Genomic DNA, 23,814 nt, shown 5'->3' with positions numbered 1-23,814 from the left:
TGGAAAAAGTCAAGGGGTCTGAATACTTTCCGAATCCTAGTCAAGTTCATCTTGTGTAATTCTGCTATGACTTCTATTGACAGGTATCTATGGAGGTCCACAGAGCTGTTTAGAGGCATCCAGGTGATAGTGTGTGGGGACTTCCTCCAGCTGCCCCCAGTCTCCAAGGGAAAGAACAAGGTCAGCTTCTGCTTCCAGGTCAGATTGCCTGGTGATAATGGTACTATGTTACACTGACTCCCACCTTGAGCATTTGTCATTACAGTAAGTCTCAGTCTAGCCATGTTTGCATCTGCTACTTGGTGGGTGTATTTGATTAAAGTCCTAACATCCTAACACAAGCTTGCTTTGTGTTACGTGTCATTTATATTTCGAGCCACTATCTGAGATATGACGATAAAAGCATCATACCTTAATAATAGTAAAATGGTGACCTCTCCTTGACATCTAGTCTAGAAGCTGGCGGAAGTGCGTCCAGCTGAACATGGAACTGACTGAGGTGTGTAGGCAGACGGACCAGTCCTTCATCTCCCTCCTGCAGGCAGTGAGAGTGGGCAGGTACGCTGAGCAGTGGACAATAGGCAGCCATTTTGGATGGATGTTCTGGGCCGATTCAATGGGTGCATCTCAACAGTCTGAAGCAGCTTCCTCTGCTTGTTCTCTAATGAAATGCATGATGGGTGAAAGACAAGCTTTCACCTATCCAGTTCTTTCACAAAAGGTGACTAAGGAGGAGAGGAAGCCATTTTATAGACTTTTGAGATGCATCCACTGTGCCACAACTCCATGGTCTTTCATGACAAAATGCCAGTTCTACAGTACCAAGTGGAGTTTCTGAGCCAATTAGAAAATGAACTTCTCTCTCTGTTGGAATGAAATTGTAATCATGCAATTTATTAAAAGTAATTGTATTGTCAACGTCCATCATTCAATGCCACAGAGTCACAGAGGAAGTCATTGCCAAGCTGATGGAGAGTGCCTATCACAAGATTGAGCAGGACGGTATCCTGGTAACCAGGCTGTGCACTCACAAGGATGACGTGGAGCTGACTAATGACAACAAGCACCAGCACCTGCCAGGTTTGGCATTTTTATGACTGTTATCCCCACAGTTCTTAAGTTTTTGTGTGAGACAAACCAGTGCCTTGAGGCAGGTGACGATTGGCCAGTACTGTGTGTCACAGGCTTGAGTCATTTGTTGATTGATGTTGTTGACATCCTGACAACCATAGGACCTTGAGGGTCTCAGTTACAAAGGTGTGTTGGGGTGCTAACCCAATAAGCAGACCATTCCAGGAAGTCATGTTCCAACCCACTTGACTTCCTGTTGGCATTTCCTTTGTTAGACCCCCTACACACAGCTTGCAGGAAAGAAAAACAATTCACCAATTAATTGCAACCTCGAGCAAACATACCCTATGATTAGGCTGGCAAAAACCAATGAAAGGACTTGTTTCGTTTTTGCTGCTCTATGTGTGAGCCTTATGCTACCCTTGTTACTGGGGACAAGCTGTGGTGAGTCTGTCACCAGCCACAATGAGTTCTATCTCTGTGCGACATGCTGGTTTTAATGGTCATGGCTTCCAATTGAGAATGCTGAGATGATAATTGAAAGTAGGATTGCCACCTAAAAAAAACATCAGGTGTTAAAAAATAATCATCTGCCCCTATTGCTCAAAAGAACAGAATCTCAATGTGCTCCTTTGTGGGGTATCCAACTGAACATGTCCTTAGTCTGTTTGTTTATGTCTCCCCACCCCAAAAAAATGGTTGTTTGTAGTCGTTTGCTGTCATTATACTACTTTACAGAGAAAATATTTGCAACGTTTAAATGGGTCCTCCATTCGTTCCCAGGGTCAGTGCAGTTGTTTGAGGCAGTGGACAGCGACCCTGTGCTGGTGAAGACCATAGATACCCAGAGTCCCGTCAGCAGGCTACTGCAGCTCAAAGTGGGCGCTCAGGTCAGTGCATGGAGACTACTCCTCCAGTGGTCACAACTACATCAGAGTGAATGCATCTCTAAGCTGTTGGGCTAGCTTGATTTAATAATGTTCAAGTAAATGTAAATGTTCCATTGTAGGCTAAAATGACTACTCACTGGCTTGACTGCTTTGTATCCCCAGGTCATGCTAACAAAGAACCTGGATGTCCAAAGGGGCCTGGTCAACGGGGCTCGAGAAGTCGTAGTGGACTTTCAGCCTGGGAAGCTAGGTAGACAGTACACTTATACATCTACATGGCATACAATGGACACTAGGATTCAGGGGCACAAAAAGTATATGATTCAGGTCTCGGTGTATACAAAAGTATGCATAATAACCCTCAAATTTCCTTGCGGCTATCTGTTTTAGCTATGCATTTATGATGATCGATTCACTGACAAACAAGTGTTCCCTAACTCTGTATAGCAGCAGTCCCATCAGTCCTTTCTCTGACTCCTCAGGGCTCCTGCGCGTGTGTTTCCTGTGCGGCGCCACTGAGGTGCTGAAGCCCGAGCGCTGGATGTTCAAGGCTGGAGACGGGCTCTAACTGAGCCGCCAGCAGCTGCCATTCAAACTGGCCTGGGCCATCTCCATCCACAAGGGCCAGGTGAGGCATGGCAAATATAAGGCTCTATACTCAGAGTCGGTATCAATGATTTATATAAACCCTGGATTGCTGATGCTTTATATTGGCCGTTGAGAGGCTTTGAAGCCGGTCGGCCATATTGGCACTCCCCAGTAGGTGCAGTCCTCCATAGGAAAGAATGGAATTATACAGTATTTCAATTAAATGTTTCAAGAATAAAATTACATGTATTTAAGTATTGTTTTGTTGTAGTGGGGATTTTAACATTACTAAAATCTAAAAACGATACTTTAAGGAAAATGTTTTAATATCTTTTTGTATTTGTATGTTAAGCTCGCATAATATCATTTAAAAGTATGTATTAAAGTGTCTGTAATAGAATAAATGTGGCAAAAATGAATGTACAGTGGGGAAAAAAGGATTTAGTCAGCCACCAATTGTGCAAGTTCTCCCACTTAAAAAGATGAGAGAGGCCTGTAATTTTCATCATATGTACATGTCAACTATGACAGACAAAATGAGAAGAAAAAAATCCAGAAAATCACATTGAAGGATTTTTAATGAATTTATTTGCAAATTATGGTGGAAAATAAGTATTTGGTCAATAACAAAAGTTTCTCAACACTTTGTTATATACCCTTTGTTGGCAATGACACAGGTCAAACGTTTTCTGTAAGTCTTCACAAGGTTTTCACACACTGTTGCTGGTATTTTGGTCCATTCCTCCATGCAGATCTCCTCTAGAGCAGTGATGTTTTGGGGCTGTCGCTGGGCAACACGGACTTTCAACTCCCTCCAAAGATTTTCTATGGGGTTGAGATCTGGAGACTGGCTAGGCCACTCCAGGACCTTGAAATGCTTCTTACGAAGCCACTCCTTCGTTGCCCGGGCGGTGTGTTTGGGATCATTGTCATGCTGAAAGACCCAGCCACGTTTCATCTTCAATGCCCTTGCTGATGGAAGGAGGTTTTCACTCAAAATCTCACGATACATGGCCCCATTCATTCTTTCCTTTACACGGATCAGTCGTCCTGGTCCCTTTGCAGAAAAAACAGCCCCAAAGCATGATGTTTCCACCCCCATGCTTCACAGTAGGTATGGTGTTCTTTGGATGCAACTCAGCATTCTTTGTCCTCCAAACACGACGAGTTGAGTTTTTACCAAAAAGTTCTGTTTTGGTTTCATCTGACCATATGACATTCTCCCAATCCTCTTCTGGATCATCCAAATGCACTCTAGCAAACTTCAGACGGGCCTGGACATGTACTGGCTTAAGCAGGGGGACACGTCTGGCACTGCAGGATTTGAGTCGCTGGCGGCGTAGTGTGTTACTGATGGTAGGCTTTGTTACTTTGGTCCCAGCTCTCTGCAGGTCATTCACTAGGTCCCCCCGTGTGGTTCTGGGATTTTTGCTCACCGTTCTTGTGATCATTTTGACCCCACAGGGTGAGATCTTGCGTGGAGCCCCAGATCGAGGGAGATTATCAGTGTTCTTGTATGTCTTCCATTTCCTAATAATTGCTCCCACAGTTGATTTCGTCAAACCAAGCTGCTTACCTATTGCAGATTCAGTCTTCCCAGCCTGGTGCAGGTCTACAATTTTGTTTCTGGTGTCCTTTGACAGCTCTTTGGTCTTGGCCATAGTGGAGTTTGGAGTGTGACTGTTTGAGGTTGTGGACAGGTGTCTTTTATACTGATAACAAGTTCAAACAGGTGCCATTAATACAGGTAACGAGTGGAGGACAGAGGAGCCTCTTAAAGAAGAAGTTACAGCTCTGTGAGAGCCAGAAATCTTGCTTGTTTGTAGGTGACCAAATACTTATTTTCCACCATAATTTGCAAATAAATTCATTAAAAATCCTACAATGTGATTTTCTGGATTTTCCCCCCTCATTTTGTCTGTCATAGATGACGTGTACCTATGATGACAATTACAGGCCTCTCTCATCTTTTTAAGTGGGAGAACTTGCACAATTGGTGGCTGACTAAATACTTTTTTCCCCCACTGTATACATGAATAAATGCCGTTCTATAGCTTCCAAAATGTTTTACAATTGTGAGGGAGTGCCAAGATGAAGGCATGGTTGCTGCAACAAAGCCCCCCCTCTCTCTGTTAGTAATCTAGTGTATATATAAATCATTGGTCGGTATTCATGTCATGTGGTCGTGGTCGAAGGAATTCCCCTCGACCACGACCACAGTTCTTTATACCTTAGTGGTTTATGAAGGAGATGGAAGTCAACATGAACACAAGGTGCACGAGACCGGAAGACTGACCTGAGCTTTTTGTTTTGCAGGTTGTTGAAGGCAGGTGGAAAATGGCGTCCCTTGAGAGAGCAAGAACAAGATGTATGTCAGGAGAACTGCGGTATAGCATAAGGAGATGTATACTTGGAATACGGCGGAGGAATGGAGGGAAAAAGAGAGGCAGAGGAGGTCGAAGAGCGAGAGGGAGGAAGAGGGTGAGTATGAATCGGTTAAAAATGGCGGAAAAAAGGGAGATGGTTTGTTAAAGAAGAATGGTAGAAAGTATAAGCAGAGTGAGCTGTACGCTGGATCGAGGAGGATAAATGGAAATGTGAGGGCGAAGTATCGGAGGGGGTAGGTGTGGTGAAGTTCATCGGAGCCCGAGGCTTGCACCGAGGGTCAGGATAAAGAAGAGTCTGTGACAGTGAAATATTTGGACCCTTGCCTTTTGGCTGATCCATTTGTGGTTTCAGGGTGGGTGAAAACAGAGATGGGTGCTGTGGAATTGGTGAAGGTAACCAGAAGTGGTCTTATGATAATTGTTTGTGTTTCTGCTGGTCAGCGGGAGCAGGCGCTCCGTGTCAAACTAATGAGGACAAGAGATGTGAATTGTTTTGCTCTCAAGAAAAGGCTGCCATTGAAAGGAGTGATTACTGGGGTAGTGGTAAATGTGAAAGTTGACCAACTGAAGGGGAAGATCTGTTTGGTGCGACGCAGACAGAGTGCTCGTGGATTGGTGCGACGCAGACAGAGTGAAGTAAGTGCTAAAACAGAAGAGTCGTTGTCTGTTCTTTTGCATTTTGATGTGGAGTCTTTGCCCGACAAAGTGATGTTAGGATATATAAGTTATCCTGTATGAGCTTTTGTGCCGAATACATTACGTTGTTAAATGACATTTTATTTGTCACACCTTACAGTGAAACGCTTAATTACAAGCCCTTAACCAACAATGCAGAAAAATAAGTGTTAAGTAAAAAATAGATGAGTAAAAAAAAATATATATATTATATATAAAACTAAAGAAAAATCATAATTAAAGAGCAGCAGTAAAATAACAGTAGCGTGGCTATATACTTGGGGGTACTGGTACAGAGTCAATGTGCGGGGGCACAGGTTTATTCAAGGTAATTGAGGTAATATGTACATGTAGGTAGAGTTAAAGTGACTATACATAGATAATAGCGTAAAAGAAGGTGGGGAGGGAATGCAAATAGTCCGGGTAGCCATGATTAGCTGTTCAGGAGTCTTATGGCTTGGGGGTAGAAGCTGTTAAGAAGCCTTTTTGACCTAAACTTGGCACTCCGGTACCGCTTCCCGTGCGGTAGCAGAGAGTACATTCTATGACTTGGGTGACTGGAGTCTTTGACCATCTTTAGGTCCTTCCTCTGACACCACCTGGTATAGAGGTCCTGGATGGCAGGAAGCTTGGCCCCAGTGATGTACTGGGCCGTACGCACTACCCTCTGTAGTGCCTTGGGGTCGGAGGCCCAGCAGTTGCCATACCAGGCAGTGATGCAACCAGTCAGGATGTTCTCGATGGTGCAGCTGTATAATTTTGAGGATCTGAGGACCCATGCCAAATCTTTTCAGTCTCCTGAGGGGGAATAGGCTTTGTCGTGCCCTCTTCATGACTGTCTTGGTGTGCTTGGACCATGTTAGTTTGTTGGTGGTGTGGACACCAAGGAACTTGAATCTCTCAACCTGCTCCACTACAGCCCCATCGATGACAAGGGGGGCGTGCTTGGTCCTCCTTTTCCTGTAGTCCACAATCATCTCCTTTGTCTTGATCACATTGAGGGAGAGGTTGTTATCCTGGCACCACACGGCCAGGTCTTTGACCTCCTCCCTATAGGCTGTGTCATCGTTGTCGGTGACCAGGCCTACCACTGTTATCGTCGGCAAACGTAACGATGGTGTTGGAGTCGTGCCTGGCCATGCAGTCATGGGTGAACAGGGAGTACAGGAGTGGACTGAGCACGCACCCCTGAGGGGTCCCCGTGTTGAGGATCAGCGTGGCAGATGTGTTGTTACCTACCCTTACCACCTGGGGGCGGCCCGTCAGGAAGTCCAGGATCCAGTTGCAGAGGGAGGTGTTTAGTCCCAGGGTCCTTAGCTTAGAGATGAGCTTTGAGGGCACTATGGTGTTGAACGCTGAGCTGTAGTCAATGAATAGCATTCTCACGTAGGTGTTCCTTTTGTCCAGGTGGGAAAGGGTAGTGTGGAGTGCAATAGAGATGGCATAATCTGTGGATTTGTTGGGACGGTATGCAAATTGGAGTGGGCCTTGTGAATGTTGACCTGTTTAAAAGGTCTTACTCACATCGGCTACGGAGAGCGTGATCACACTGTCGTCCGGAACAGCTGATGCTCTCATGCATGCTTCAGTGTTGCTTGCCTCGAAGCGAGCATAGAAGCAATTTAGCTCATCTGGTAGGCTCGTGTCACTGGGCAGCTCGCGGCTGTGCTTCCCTTTGTAGTCTGTAATAGTTTGCAAGCCCTGCCACATCCGACGAGCTTTGGAGCCGGTGTAGTACGATTAAATCTTAGTCCTGTATTGACGCTTTGCCTGTTTGATGGTTCATCGGAGGGCATAGCAGGATTTCTTATAAGCGTCCGGGTTAGAGTCCCGCTCCTTGAAAGCGGAGCTCTACCCTTTAGCTCAGTGCGGATGTTGCCTGTAATCCATGGCTTCTGGTTGGGGTATGTACGTATGGTCACTGTGGGGACGCCGTCACCGATGCACTTATTGATGAAGCCAGTGACTGATGTGGTGTACTCCTCAATGCCATCAGAAGAATCCCGGAACATATTCCAGTCTGTGCTAGCAAAACAGTCCTGTAGCTTAGCATCTGTGTCATCTGACCACTTCTTTATTGACCGAGTCACTGGTGTTCCTGCTTTAGTTTTTGCTTGTAAGCAGGAATCAGGAGGTTATAATTATGGTCAGATTTGCCAAATGGAGGGCGAGGGAGAGCTTTGTACGCGTCTCTGTGTGTGTGGAGTAAAGGTGGTCTAGAGTTTACTTTCCTCTGGTTGCACATTTAACATGCTGGTAGAAATTAGGTAAAACTGATTTAAGTTTTCCTGCACACTTTTTCTGGTGTTATTGGAGACTTTTGGAGACTTCCTTAATATTAGATGTCGTGCACCAGCTGTTGTTTACAAATATACACCGACCGCCACCCCTTGTCTTACCGGATGCTGCTGTTCTATCTTGCGGATGCAGCGTAAATCCCGCTAGCTGTATGTTATCCATGTCATCGTTCAGCCACGACTCTGTGAAACATAAGATATTACAGTTTTTAATGTCCCATTGGTAGGATATTCGTGATCGTAGCTCGTCTATTCTGTTATCCAATGATTTTACATTAGCTAATAGGACTGATGGTAGAGGCAGATTACCCACTCGCCGTCGGATCCTTACAAGGCACCCCGACATACGTCCCCGATTTCTCCATCTATTTCTCCTGCGAACGATTGATGAAGTGCAGAAGTTTTTGTATGCTGAGACAGTGAAGAAAGTAGAGGAAGATGGGTCAAGGGGAGAATTTCCTGAGAGGAGTTGTGTGAGGAGTAGAGCTGTACCATTACAGAGGGATAGGCCAACAAATGATATATGCTTGACGTCAGAAGAGTTACAGGGTGTGTTGAGTGGTGGTGTCCCATCCTTTCAGGCTGTTGGCCTGAGGTAGGACTAGATTGTTAGATGGTAGGGTATTTGTTTATTTGTTTTTTTAAGCAAAGTATAAGGCAGTTATACTCCAGTCTAGTAGGTGGCGGTAATGCAACATTTATTGGATGCCAACCGCCATCAAACCTCATCAAAGAAGAAGAAGACCACACCCACAAATTGGGGGGAAACATTTTTATTTCCCATGGACCCCGGTTGTAAAAGAGCCAACTTCGTCATAGATTTTGTGTTATACAGAAATAACAAAAAATGCCGAAAACATACTGTGTTGTTCAATGTACATGTAACCAGGTCAAAAATCTCGACCTACGGTTCACAATGCTCCAACGTAGGGAACTAGAGCAGGCTATTCGATGTGGAAGAGAAAATTGTGGGGACCTGGTGCCGAAGTAGGCTACATGTAGCTATGATTATGTGTGTGGAAAACATTTAATCACAGGTAAGACATTTAACTTGTTTAGTATAGTCCGTTTGTAACTTCACTCACTACTTGTAGCTTTATAGTCTGTTTGTTTTGTTGGTCTTAGCTAACTTAATGTTCTGGTTGGTAGCTAGCTAGCACTCACTCATGTGGCTAATGTTAGCGCCGTCATGAAAAGGGGCATGAGGGAAGCCCTACAATATTCTGTTTGGGAGCAGACAATGTTGAAAATAATCATTAGACATGTTGTACTTGTCTTAAATGTAGTTTTGTAATTGACAAAAACAAGCAGACAACAAGAACATTTGCTGAGAGACAATTGGGCGCGGCAACAAAACATTCAAGCTATTTAATACCAACTGGGACTATGGTGTGCTTGGCGCAACTCTAGAACTGAGAGGGAATTTCACACATGGGCCATTTATTCAAATACAATGAAAATGCTTTGTCCCGTACAATTGTGTTGGATCATTGATAACTCCAAGAGAGACAGGAAGGATGCATCATAAAAACATTCTAACAGAGACATGCTCTCTCTCTCTCTCTCTCTCTCTCTCTCTGACGTCAACGGTGATGGACCTAGGGCTGTGAATGAGTCTTACCTTTTGATCACATTCCGAAAACTCTCATCTCCCTTTGGCTGTGATAAATCGCCCCTACCAAACTAATGTTACTATATTGGTCAAGGCAATATCTCGGAAACTGCAACTAGCCTTGCTAATCACCATATTGCTTTTATCTATCCATTCAAGGACATGTTATTAAGGGGGTTAGGAAAGGTGGCATACTTCTGGATGAAATTGAATCCAGCTAGCCTCAGAAGATGGATGTCCATTTAGCGATTCTCATTAGCAATTCTCATTCACCCCATGTCTTGCAAGTAAACCACCAGACAGTGCCGGTTACATATCAGCTGTGTTTGACCCTGTATGTTATTAGTCAGCCCACCACCGACTCTGCAGCTCCCCTCCTGCCCCGAGAACTGGCTCTCATTGCTCTAATGGCGCCGGAGAAGATGGCTGCCGTTTTACAGCCCTCTAACCAATTGTACTATTATGTGTGTTTTTCCGCGTTATTTGTAATTTATTTTGTACATAATGTTTCTGCCATCTTCTCTTATAACCAAAAAGAGCTTCTGGATATCAGGACAGCGATTACTCACCTCGTATTGGACAAAGATTTTTTCTTCAACGAGGCGGCCGCGAAGGATATCCTACAGACACCCGACAAGGCCCAAATCCCCGTCATTCGCATGAGGAAGAGACGGAGATATCGTGGACGTAGGTCGGGGTGCCTTGTAAGGATCCGACGGCGAGCGAGTAAACTGCCGCTCCCATCAATCCTATTAGCCAATCTTCAATCATTTGAGAATAAATTGGATGACCTAAGATTACGGTTATCCTACCAACGGGACATTCAAAACTGTAATATCTTATGTTTCACCGAGTCGTGGCTGAACGACGACATGGACAACATACAGCTAGCGGGCTATACGCTACATCGGCAGGATAGAACGGCTGACTCTGGCAAGACAAGGGGTGGCGGTCTGTGTATATTTGTAAACAACAGCTGGTGCACAAAATCAAATACTAAGGAAGTCTTGAGGTTTTGCTCGCCTGAGGTAGAGTATCCTGTGATAAGCTGTAGACCACACTATTTACCAAGAGAGTTTTCATCTATATTTTTTCATAGCTGTCTATTTACCACCACAAACCAATGTTGGCATTAAGATTGCACTGAATGAGCTGTATAAGGCCATAAGTCAACAGGAAAACGCTCATCCAGAGGCAGCGCTCCTAGTGGCCGGGGACTTTAATGCAGGGAAACTTAAATCCGTTCTACCTAATTTCTACCAGCATGTTAAATGTGCAACCAGAGGAAAAAAAAACTCTAGACCACCTTTACTCCACACACAGAGACACATACAAAGCTCTCCCTCGCCCTCCATTTGGCAAATCTGACCATAACTCTATCCTCCTGATTCCTGCTTATAAGCAAAAACTAAAGCAGGAACACCAGTGACTCGGTTAATAAAAAAGTGGTCAGATGACGCAGATGCTAAGCTACAGGACTGTTTTGCTAGCACAGACTGGAACATGTTCCGGGATTCTTCAGATAGCATTGAGGAGTACACCACATCAGTCACTGGCTTCATCAATAAGTGCATCGATGATGTCGTCCCCACAGTGACCGTACGTACATACCCCAACCAGAAGCCATGGATTACAGGAAACATCCACACTGAGCTAAAGGGTAGAGCTGCCGCTTTCAAGGAGCGGGACTCTAACCCGGACGCATATAAGAAATCCCGCTATGCCCTCCGACGAACCATCAAACAGGCAAAGAGTCAATACAGGACTAAGATTGAATCGTACTACACCGGCTCTGACGCTTGTCGGATGTGGCAGGGCTTGAAAACTATTACAGACTACAAAGGGAAGCACAGCCGCGAGCTGCCCAGTGACACAAGACTTCCAGACGAGCTAAACCACTTCTATGCTCGCTTCGAGGCAAGCAACACTGAAGCATGCATGAGAGCACCAGCTGTTCCGGATGACTATGTGATCACGCTTTCCGTAGCCGATGTGAGTAAGACTTTTAAGCAGGTCAACATTCACAAAGACGCAGGGCCAGATGGATTACCAGGACGTGTACTCCGAGCATGTGCTGACCAACTGGCAAGTGTCTTCACTGACATTTTCAACATGTCCCTGACTGAGTCTGTAATACCAACATGTTTCAAGCAGACCACCATAGTCCCCATGCCCAAGGACACTAAGATAACCTGCCTAAATGACTACCGACCCGTAGCACTGACGTCTGTAGCCATGAAGTGCTTTGAAAGGCTGGTCATGGCTCACATCAACACCATTATCCCAGAAACCCTAGACCCACTCCAATTTGCATACCGCCCCAACAGATCCACAGATGATGCAATCTCTATTGCACTCCACACTGCCCTTTCCCACCTGGACAAGAGGAACACCTACGTGAGAATGCTATTCATTGACTACAGCTCAGCATTCAACACCATAGTGCCCTCAAAGCTCATCACTAAGCTAAGGATCCTGGGACTAAACACCTCCCTCTGCAACTGGATCCTGGACTTCCTGACAGGCCGCCCCCAGGTGGTAAGGGTAGGTAACAACACATCTGCCACACTGATCCTCAACACGGGGGCCCCTCAGGGGTGCGTGCTCAGTCCCCTCCTGTACTCCCTGTTCACCCATGACTGCATGGCCAGGCACGACTCCAACACCATCATTAAGTTTGCTGACGACACAACAGTGGTAGGCCTGATCACAGACAACGATGAGAGCCTATAGAGAGGAGGTCAGAGACCTGGCCGTGTGGTGCCAGGATAACAACCTCTCCCTCAACGTGACCAAGACAAAGGAGATGATTGTGGACTACAGGAAATAAAAGAGGACTGAGCACGCCCTCATTCTCTTCGACAGGGCTGTAGTGGAACAGGTTGAGAGCTTCAAATTCCTTGGTGTCCACATCACCAACAAACTATCATGGTCCAAACACACCAAGACAGTCGTGAAGAGGGCACGACAAAGCCTATTCCCCCTCAGGAGACTGAAAAGATTTGGCATGGGTCCTCGGATCCTCAAAATATTATACAGCTGCACCATCGAGAGCATCCTGACTGGCTGCATCACCGCCTGGTATGGCAACTGCTTGGCCTCCGACCGCAAGGCACTACAGAGGGTAGTGCGTACGGCCCAGTACATCACTGGGGCCAAGCTTCCTGCCATCCAGGACCTCTATACCAGGCGGTGTCAGAGGAAGGCCCTCAAAATGAAAAGATTTGGCATGGAATAGCGCCGGAAGAAGATGGCTGCCGTTTTACAGCCCTCTAACCAATTGTACTATTATGTGTGTTTTTCCGCGTTATTTGTAATTTATTTTGTACATAATGTTTCTGCCATCGTCTCTTATAACCAAAGAGAGCTTCTGGATATCAGGACAGCGATTACTCACCTCGCATTGGACGAATACTTTTTCTTCAACGAGGCGTTCGCGAAGGATATTCTACAGACACCCAACAAGGCCCAGATCCCCGTCATTCGCGTGAGGAAGAGACGGAGATATCGTGGACGCAGATCCGGGTGCCTTGTAAGGATCCGACGGCGTGCGAGTAAACTGCGTCTCCCATCAATCCTATTAGCCAACGTTCAATCTTTTGAGAATAAAATTGACGATTTAAGATTACGGTTATCCTACCAACGGGACATTAAAAAACTGTAATATCTTATGTTTCACGGAGTCGTGGCTGAACGACAACAATGACAACATTCAGCTAGCAGGCTATACGCTACATCGGCAGGACAGAACGTCTGACTCTGGTAAGACAAGGGGCGGCGGTCTGTGTATATTTGTAAACAACAGCTGGTGCACAAAATCAAATACTAAGGAAGTCTCGAGGTTTTGCTCGCCTGAGGTAGAGTATCTTATGATAAGCTGTAGACCACACTATTTACCAAGAGAGTTTTCATCTATATTTTTCATAGCTGTCTATTTACCACCACAAACCAATGCTGGCATTAAGATTGCACTGAATGAGTTGTACAAGGCCATTAATCAACAGGAAAACGCTCATCCAGATGCAGCGCTCCTAGTAGCCGGGGACTTTAATGCAGGGAAACTTAAATCCGTTCTACCTAATTTCTACCAGCATGTTAAATGTGCAACCAGAGGGGAAAAACTCTAGACCACCTTTACTCCACACACAGAGACGCATACAAAGCTCTCCCTCGCCCTCCATTTGGCAAATCTGACCATAACTCTATCCTCCTGATTCCTGCTTATAAGCAAAAACTGAAGCAGGAAGCACCAGTGATTCGGTTAATAAAAAAGTGGTCAGATGACGCAGATGCTAAGCTACAGGACTGTTTTGCTAGCACAGACTGGAACATGTTCCGGGATTCTTCAGACAGCATTGAGGAGTACACCACATCAGTCACTGGCTTCATCAATAAGTGCATCGATGATGTCGTCCCCACAGTGACCGTACGTACATACCCCAACCAGAAGCCATGGATTACAGGAAACATCCACACTGAGCTAAAGGGTAGAGCTGCCGCTTTCAAGGAACGGGACTCTAACCCGGACGCTTATAAGAAATCCCGCTATGACCTCCGACGAACCATCAAACAGGCAAAGAGTCAATACAGGTCTAAGATTGAATCATACTACACTGGCTCTGACGCTCGTCGGATGTGGCAGGGCTTGAAAACTATTACAGACTACAAAGGGGAAGCACAGCCGCGAGCTGCCCAGTGACACAAGCCTACCAGACGAGCTAAACCACTTCTATGCTCGCTTCGAGGCAAGCAACACTGAAGCATGCATGAGAGCACCAGCTGCTCCGGACGACTATGTGATCACGCTCTCCGTAGCCGATGTGAGTAAGACTTTTAAGCAGGTCAACATTCACAAGGCCGCAGGGCCAGACGGATTACCAGGACGTGTACTCCGTGCATGTGCTGACCAACTGGCAAGTGTCTTCACTGACATTTTCAACATGTCCCTGACTGAGTCTGTAATACCAACATGTTTCAAGCAGACCACCATAGTCCCCGTGCCCAAGAACTCTAAGATAACCTGCCTAAATGACTACCGACCCGTAGCACTGACGTCTGTAGCCATGAAGTGCTTTGAAAGACTGGTCATGGCTCACATCAACAGCATAATCCCAGAAACCCTAGACCCACTCCAATTTGCATACCGCCCCAACAGATCCACAGATGATGCAATCTCTATCGCACTCCACACTGCCCTTTCCCACCTGGACAAGAGGAACACCTACGTGAGAATGCTATTCATTGACTACAGCTCAGCATTCAACACCATAGTGCCCTCTAAGCTCATCACTAAGCTAAGGATCCTGGGACTAAACACCTCCCTCTGCAACTGGATCCTGGACTTCCTGACGGGGCCGCCCCCAGGTGGTAAGGGTAGGTAACAACACATCTGCCACACTGATCCTCAACACGGGGGCCCCTCAGGGGTGCGTGCTCAGTCCCCTCCTGTACTCTCTGTTCACCCATGACTGCATGGCCAGGCACGACTCCAACACCATCATTAAGTTTGCCGACGACACAACAGTGGTAGGCCTGATCACCGACAACGATGAGACAGCCTATAGGGAGGAGGTCAGAGATCTGGCCGTGTGGTGCCAGGACAACAACCTCTCCCTCAACGTGACCAAGACAAAGGAGATGATTGTGGACTACAGGAAAAAAAAGAGGACTGAGCACGCCCCCCATTCTCATCGACGGGGCTGTAGTGGAACAGGTTGAGAGCTTCAAGTTCCTTGGTGTCCACATCACCAACGAACTATCATGGTCCAAACACACCAAGACAGTCGTGAAGAGGGCACGACAAAGCCTATTCCCCCTCAGGAGACTAAAAAGATTTGGCATGGGTCCTCAGATCCTCAAAAAAATTCTACAGCTGCACCATCGAGAGCATCCTGACTGGTTGCATCACCGCCTGGTATGGCAACTGCTTGGCCTCTGACCGCAAGGCACTACAGAGGGTAGTGCGTACGGCCCAGTACATCACTGGGGCAAAGCTCCCTGCCATCCAGGACCTCTATACCAGGCGGTGTCAGAGGAAGGCCCTCAAAATTGTCAAAGACTCCAGCCACCCTAGTCATAGACTGTTCTCTCTGCTACCGCACGGCAAGCGGTACCGGAGTGCCAAGTCTAGGTCCAAAAGACTTCTCAACAGCTTCTACCCCCAAGCCATAAGACTCCTGAACAGCTAATCATGGCTACCCGGAATATTTGCACTGCCCCCCACCCCATCCTTTTTACGCTGCTGCTACTCTGTTAAGTATTTATGCATAGTCACTTTAACTCTACCCACATGTACATATTACCTCAACTACCTCAACTAGCCGGTGCCCCCGCACATTGACTATGCAACGGTACCCCCCTGTATATATAGCCTCCCTACTGTCACTTTATTTTACTGTATATATAGCCTCCCTACTGTCACTTTATTTTACTTCTGCTCTTTTTTTCTCAACACTTTTTTGTTGTTGTTTTATTCTTACTTTTTTGTTTAAAATAAATGCACTGTTGGTTAAGGGCTGTAAGTAAGCATTTCACTGTAATGTCTGCACCTGTTGTATTCGGCGCATGTGACCAATAAAATTTGATTTGATTTGATTTGAAATTGTCAAAGACTCCAGCCACCCTAGTCATAGACTGTTCTCTCTGCTACCGCACGGTAAGTGGTACCAGAGTGCCAAGTCTAGGTCCAAAAGACTTCTCAACAGCTTCTACCCCCAAGCCATAAGACTCCTGAACAGCTAATCATGGCTACCCGGACTATTTGCACTGCCCCCCCCACCCCATCTTTTTACGCTGCTGCTACTCTGTTAATTATTTATGCATAGTCACTTTAACTCTACCCACATGTACATATTACTTCAACTACCTCAACTAGCCGGTGCCCCCGCACATTGACTCTGCACCGGTACCACCCTGTATATATAGCCTCCCTACTGTCACTTTATTTTACTGTATATATAGCCTCCCTACTGTCACTTTATTTTACTTCTGCTCTTTTTTTCTCAACACTTTTTTGTTGTTTTATTCTACTTTTTTTATTAAAAATAAATGCACTGTTGGTTAAGGGCTGTAAGTAAGCATTTCACTGTAATGTCTGCACCTGTTGTATTCGGCGCATGTGGCCAATAAAATTTGATTTGATTTGAAATGTGTCCGTATGATTGGCTAGACAGATGAGCCAAGCCCTCTGGGTAATTGAGTTCGTTGGTCACCATCAGTGTCATCCATGTTTGCTTTCCCTCCCCTCGACTCCGAGGGCGGTGTTGAAACAGACGCAGAGTGATGTCACAAGATCATACCCTTGGGATAATTACAGCCTATATTACGATTGAAGATGTGTAGCTCTAAGCGATATATCGATTCGGTGCTCATGTGATTCACCCTCTCAAATCAAATCAATTTCTATTTGCCACATGCGCCGAATACAACAGGTGTAGACATTACAGTGAAATTCTTACTTACAAGCCCTTAACCAACAATGCAGTTTAAGAAAAAAATTAAAATAGCAAATAACTAAAGAGCAGCAGTAAAATAAAATAACAGTAGGGAGGTTATATACAGGGGGTACCGGTACAGAGTCAATGTGCGGGGGCACCGGTTAGTCGAGTTATTGAGATAATATGTACATGTGGGTGAAGTTAAAGTGACTATGCATAAATAATAAACAGAGTAGCAGCAGCGTAAAAGAGGGGGGTGGGGTGGGGGGGGGGGGGGCAGTGCAAATAGTCCGGGTAGCCATGATTAGCTGTTCAGGAGTCTTATAGCTTGGGGGTAGAAGCTGTTAAGAAGCCTTTTTGACCTAGACTTGGCGCTCCGGTACCGCTTGCCGTGCGGTAGCAGAGAGAACAGTCTATGACTAGGGTGGCTGGAGTCTTTGATCATTTTTAGGTCCTTCCTCTGACACCGCCTGGTATAGATGTCCTTGATGGCAGGAAGCTTGGCCCCAGTGATGTACTGGGCCGTACGCACTACCCTCTGTAGTGCCTTGCGGTCGGATGCCGAGCAGTTGCCATACCAGGCGGTGATGCAACCAGGATGCTCTCGATGGTGCAGCTGTATAACTTTTTGAGGATCTGAGGACCCATGCCAAATCTTTTCAGTCTCCTGAGGGGGAATAGGCTTTGTCGTGCCCTCTTCACGACTGTCTTGGTGTGTTTGGACCATGATAGTTTGTTGGTGATGTGGACACCAAGGAACTTGAAGCTCTCAACCTGTTTCACTACATCCCCGTCGATGAGAATGGGGGCGTGCTCAGTCCTCTTTTTTTTCCTGTAGTCCACAATCATCTCCTTTGTCTTGATCACATTGAGGGAGAGGTTGTTATCCTGGCACCAGACGGCCAGGTCTCTGACCTCCTCCCTATAGCCTGTCTCATCATTGTCGGTGATCAGGCCTACCACTGTTGTGTCGTCAGCAAACTTAATGATGGTGTTGGAGTCGTGCCTGGCCATGCAGTCATGGGTGAACAGGGAGTACAGGATGGGACTGAGCACGCACCCCTGAGGGGCCCCCGTGTTGAGGATCAGCGTGGTAGATGTGTTGTTACCTACCCTTACCACCTGGGGGCGGCCCGTCAGGAAGTCCAGGATCCAGTTGCAGAGGGAGGTGGTTAGTCCCAGGGTCCTTAGCTTAGTGATGAGCTTTCAGGGCACTATGGTGTTGAACACTGAACAGTAGTCAATGAATAGCATTCTCACGTAGGTGTTCCTCTTGTCCAGGTGGGAAAGGGCAATGTGGAGTGCAATAGAGATTACATCTTCTGTGGATCTGTTGGGGCGGTATGCAAATTGGAGTGGGTCTAGGGTTTCTGGGATAATGGTGTTGATGTGAGCCATGACCAGCCTTTCAAAGCACTTCATGGCTACAGACGTGAGAGCAGCTGATGCTCTCATGCATGCTTCAGTGTTGCTTGCCTCGAAGCGAGCATAGAAGTGATTTAGCTCGTCTGGTAGGCTTGTGTCACTGGGCAGCTCGTGGCTGTGCTTCCCTTTGTAGTCTGTAATAGTTTTCAAGCCCTGCCACATCCGACGAGCGTCGGAGCCGGTGTAGTACGATTCAATCTTAGTCCTGTATTGACTCTTTGCCTGTTTGATGGTTCGTCGGAGGGCATAGCGGGATTTCTTATAAGCATCCGGGTTAGAGTCCCGCTCCTTGAAAGCGGCAGCTCCACCCTTTAGCTCAGTGCGGATGTACCTGTAATCCATGGCTTCTGGTTGGGGTACGTACGGTCACTGTGGGGACGACGTCATCGATGCACTTATTGATCAAGCCAGTGACTGATGTGGTGTACTCCTCAATGCTATCGGAAGAATCCCGGAACATATTCCAGTCTGTGTTAGCAATACAGTCCTGTAGCTTAGCATCTGTGTCATCTGACCACTTCCTTATTTACCGAGTCACTGGTGCTTCCTGCTTTATTTTTTGCTTATAAGCAGATATCTCTGCAGCTATCCAAACAAAGCTGGTTTTCACTACACTTCAGGCTGACTCATATCACGTGTATCAAATAGGTCTTCCTCTCTGTATGACAGTTTTCCACCACATTCTCAGTGTACAGTGGGGAAAAAAAGTATTTAGTCAGCCACCAATTGTGCAAGTTCTCCCACTTAAAAAGATGAGAGAGGCCTGTAATTTTCATCATAGGTACACGTCAACTATGACAGACAAAATGAGGAAAAAAAATCCAGAAAATCACATTGTAGGATTTTTAATGAATTTATTTGCAAATTATGGTGGAAAATAAGTATTTGGTCAATAACAAAAGTTTCTCAATACTTTGTTATATACACTTTGTTGGCAATGACACAGGTTAAACGTTTTCTGTAAGTCTTCACAAGGTTTTCACACACTGTTGCTGGTATTTTGGCCCATTCCTCCATGCAGATCTCCTCTAGAGCAGTGATGTTTTGGGGCTGTCGCTGGGCAACACGGACTTTCAACTCCCCTCCAAAGATTGTCTATGGGGTTGAGATCTGGAGACTGGCTAGGCCACTCCAGGACCTTGAAATGCTTCTTACGAAGCCACTCCTTTGTTGCCCGGGCGGTGTGTTTGGAATCATTGTCATGCTGAAAGACCCAGCCACGTTTCATCTTCAATGCCCTTGCTGATGGAAGGAGGTTTTCACTCAAAATCTCCCGATACATGGCCCCATTCATTCTTTCCTTTACACGGATCAGTCGTCCTGGTCCCTTTGCAGAAAAACAGCCCCAAAGCATGATGTTTCCACCCCCATGCTTCACAGTAGGTATGGTGTTCTTTGGATGCAACTCAGCATTCTTTGTCCTCCAAACACGACGAGTTGAGTTTTTACCAAAAAGTTATATTTTGGTTTCATCTGACCATATGACATTCTCCCAATCCTCTTCTGGATCATCCAAATGCACTCTAGCAAACTTCAGACGGGCCTGGACATGTACTGGCTTAAGCAGGGGGACACGTCTGGCACTGCAGGATTTGAGTCCCTGGCAGCGTAGTGTGTTACTGATGGTAGGCTTTGTTACTTTGGTCCCAGCTCTCTGCAGGTCATTCACTAGGTCCCCCCGTGTGGTTCTGGGATTTTTGCTCACCGTTCTTGTGATCATTTTGACCCCACGGGGTGAGATCTTGCGTGGAGCCCCAGATCGAGGGAGATTATCAGTGGTCTTGTATGTCTTCCATTTCCTAATAATTGCTCCCACAGTTGATTTCTTCAAACCAAGCTGCTTACCTATTGCAGATTCAGTCTTCCCAGCCTGGTGCAGGTCTACAATTTTGTTTCTTGTGTCCTTTGACGGCTCTTTGGTCTTGGCCATAGTGGAGTTTGGAGTGTGACTGTTTGAGGTTGTGGACAGGTGTCTTTTATACTGATAACAACTTCAAACAGGTGCCATTAATACAGGTAACAAGTGGAGGACAGAGGAGCCTCTTAAAGAAGAAGTTACAGGTCTGTGAGAGCCAGAAATCTTGCTTGTTTGTAGGTGACCAAATACTTATTTTCCACCATAATTTGCAAATAAATTCATTAAAAATCCTACAATGTGATTTTCTGGAGAAAAAAAATCTCAATTTGTCTGTCATAGTTGACGTGTACCTATGATGAAAATTACAGGCATCTCTCATCTTTTTAATTGGGAGAACTTGCACAATTGGTGGCTGACTAAATACTTTTTTTCCCCACTGTATATCTATGCGTCTCTGTATTTGTGTGTGTATCTTACCCACTCTGTGTGTGTTTTGTCAGGGCATGACGCTGGACTGTGTGGAGATCTTCCTGGCGCTGGTGTTCGAGAGCGCCCAGGCCTACGTGGTTCTGTCTCGAGCCAGGAGCCTGGAGGACCTAAGGGTCATTGACTTTGACCCCAGTGTGGTCTGAGCCGACCCTGACGTGCTGTTCTTCTACAGGAAGCTGAGGAAAAGCGGTTACTGCTACAGGTGAGCGTTTCTGGCTTAGTGTATGACATTTCCATTAAACACATTGGTCTGTGAACATTTCATACAGAAAAAACCCTAACGAGGAACCAGAATGGGTCAAAGCATTAAGACTTGGCTACATGGTCAAACAATACTGAACAAAAATATGTAAAGTGTTGGCCCCATGTTTCATGAGCTGAAATAAAAGATCCCAGAAGTGTTCCATACACACAAAAAGCTTATCTCTCCAATTCTGTGCACAAATTTATTTACAGCCCTGTTAGTGAGCATTTCTTCTTTGCCAAGATAATCCATCCACTTGACTGGTGTGGCATATCAAGAAGCTGATTAAACAGCATGATCGTTACAGGTGCACCTTGTGCTGGGGACAATAAAAGGCCACAAAATGTGCTGTTTGTCACACAATGCCACAGATGTCTCAAGTTTTGAGGTAGTGTGCAATTGGAATGCTGACAGCAGGAATGTCCACCAGAGCTGTTAGCAGAGAATTGAATGTTAATTTCTCTACCATTTTAGGGAATTTGGCAGTACGTCCAACCGCAGACCACGTGTAACCACATAAGCCCAGGATCTCCACATCCGGCTCCTTCACCTGCGGGATCGTCTGAGACCAGCCACCCGGACAGCTGATGAAACTGATGAGTATTTTTGTCTCATTGTAATTGACTGGGAGGGCATAGGGCCACCCCACTGGGAAGCCAGGCCCATCCATGGCTGCGCCCCTGCCCAGTCATGTGAAATCCATAGATTAGGGCCTAATTAATTTATTTCAATTGACTGATTTCCACATATGAAATTGTTGCATGTTGCGTTTATATTTTTGTTCAATATACAAACTTTTTTTTCTTTCTTTTTTTTGGGGGGGTAGATCAGCTTTAATATTGCAGATAGATTATAACTTCCATCAATGTAATTGTCTGCATCACTTCCAATCCCCCATATGTTTTTTTTTTTCTCGCATACATACATATCCTTTAAAAATATATATATTTCCCATCTTTCCAACCCCACCATCCCCTCCCTAATTGGAGTAAACTAGTGAACAACAATGCTTAGGCCTCTACTTCATGCTTATACATATTATATACCTTTTATGGACACAGTCACTAATTATATTTTGTTTGTTTTTACTCCTGAACTTCCTCCGATCATTTTCATGATGTCCATCTGGTATGCTTCTATATGCCATATCTTTCTAACTGTGCTCTTTCACAAAAGCTCACAATATATAACCTATATACTTATTATGGACACAGCATGTCTTACACTAGTTATCTTGTTGTTATTAGTTGTTGTTATTAGTCCCATCCTTCAGCTCCATTCAACACCTCCCATCTATCTCTTAACACCTTCCATATTTGATTTCTATTTGCCATTAATTTTACAACTGTACTGTGATGTTTTTCAAAAGTTCTGAACCTTTCTATTCTCATTGTTTCTACAGTTTGTGAATTGAAAATAATCTTTGCTAAAAGTATTATTATATTATTGATCGATTGACTATGACTTTTCAGATCACCCAGTAGTGCTATCTGCAGGGTCAGCTCCATGCAAATATTGCAATCCTTCAGCCATTCCTGGACCTGTGTCCAGAAACAAGCTACAAATGGACAGTACCAAAACAAATGATCTAATGATTCTGTCTCTTCACAGCCAAATCTGCAGAGCCGGGAAGATGGTATCCCCCATACAAATAGCATTCTATTGGTAGCAAGAATTTTATATAATAATTTTTAATGAAAACGTTTTTGAAAAAAGTTTTGAATCTGGCGTCGTTTTGCGTATCAGTTCATAAACACTATGCCATGGAATCGGTACGTCAAAAATCTCTTCCCAACTATTTTGCAATCTACATGGGACGGCTGTCAATCTTTTGGTCCTTAAATGAAACTGGTAAACTTTTTTATTTATCACAATTTTCTTTAACCAATTATGTTCTTTAATGCAAGGCCGACAGACAAGTTCCTTACTTTTTCCTCCTTCCACTTTCCTCTTCCATTTTTGCGGTAATGCTGCAATTATTTGGTTGTAATTTTGGGAAGAGCAGACATTTTCATATGTTTTTGTTAGCTGCATGTGCGACAACTCCACCATTCCTACCGATAATATCATTTACGAAGATTATACCTTTTTTTAAATTTTCTCAAAAAATATTTTTTTTATCAATTAGTATATTTGAGTTGAACCACTATTTGTCGCAATATTTGTTCTGTCATTTCTGGAGGATTCAATTGAAATTGCAACCAACTTTCTATGGCTTGTTTTAGAAATAGTGATATTTGGGAGATGATTTCCTTTTCAAATACCTGAAAGTGAGGGGTTGTAATCTGAATAAAGGGGAAAAAGTCCCTTCTTGAACATTGGGTGAGACAATCTTACTAGTTTGCTAGAGAACCAGTTCGGATTTAAGTATAATTTTTGTATGATAATATACAAACCTTTGAAGCAATGGGAAGTGTCCAAGTCGTTTCTTACATCTTCCTTTGTGTATTTTTTGGCTTTGCACCTCATACAAAGTCTGAGGTGACCATTACTGTTATCCTACTGTATACTGCCACCCTGTGTTAGAAAAGGTGCAATGATGTCCATAGATCCAGCCTAGTTGAATCACCCCTTTGAGGGTTGGTCAGGTCCGGCATTGATGATGTGTGTCATGTCCAAGCTTCCACTGCTCTGTGTCCAAAGCAAAATACTCAGATCTCTTTCTCTCTGCAGGCCTCGATGGATAAGTTTGTTGGCAAAAATAACCAGGAGAACTGTTGGTGAGGAGGAAATCCTCAACACCACATACTGTGCACATGATCATGTTGATATCCACACCACTTAAAATCAAATCAAATCAAATTTTATTTGCCACATGCGCCGAATACAACAGGTGTAGACA

The 23,814-nt window shown here is 45.1% G+C and overlaps 1 pseudogene; it reads left to right on the top strand.

The window, feature by feature from the left end:
• Window positions 1-66: 66 nt before the first annotated feature.
• On the top strand, window positions 67-23,814 carry LOC121534792 (annotated as a pseudogene).

Source organism: Coregonus clupeaformis, chromosome 21, assembly GCF_020615455.1.
Source record: "Coregonus clupeaformis isolate EN_2021a chromosome 21, ASM2061545v1, whole genome shotgun sequence".
Classification (NCBI taxonomy): Eukaryota; Metazoa; Chordata; class Actinopteri; order Salmoniformes; family Salmonidae; genus Coregonus; species Coregonus clupeaformis.
The sequence above is the reverse complement of the archived record's forward strand: the minus strand, read 5'-3'. Positions and strand labels throughout refer to the sequence as shown.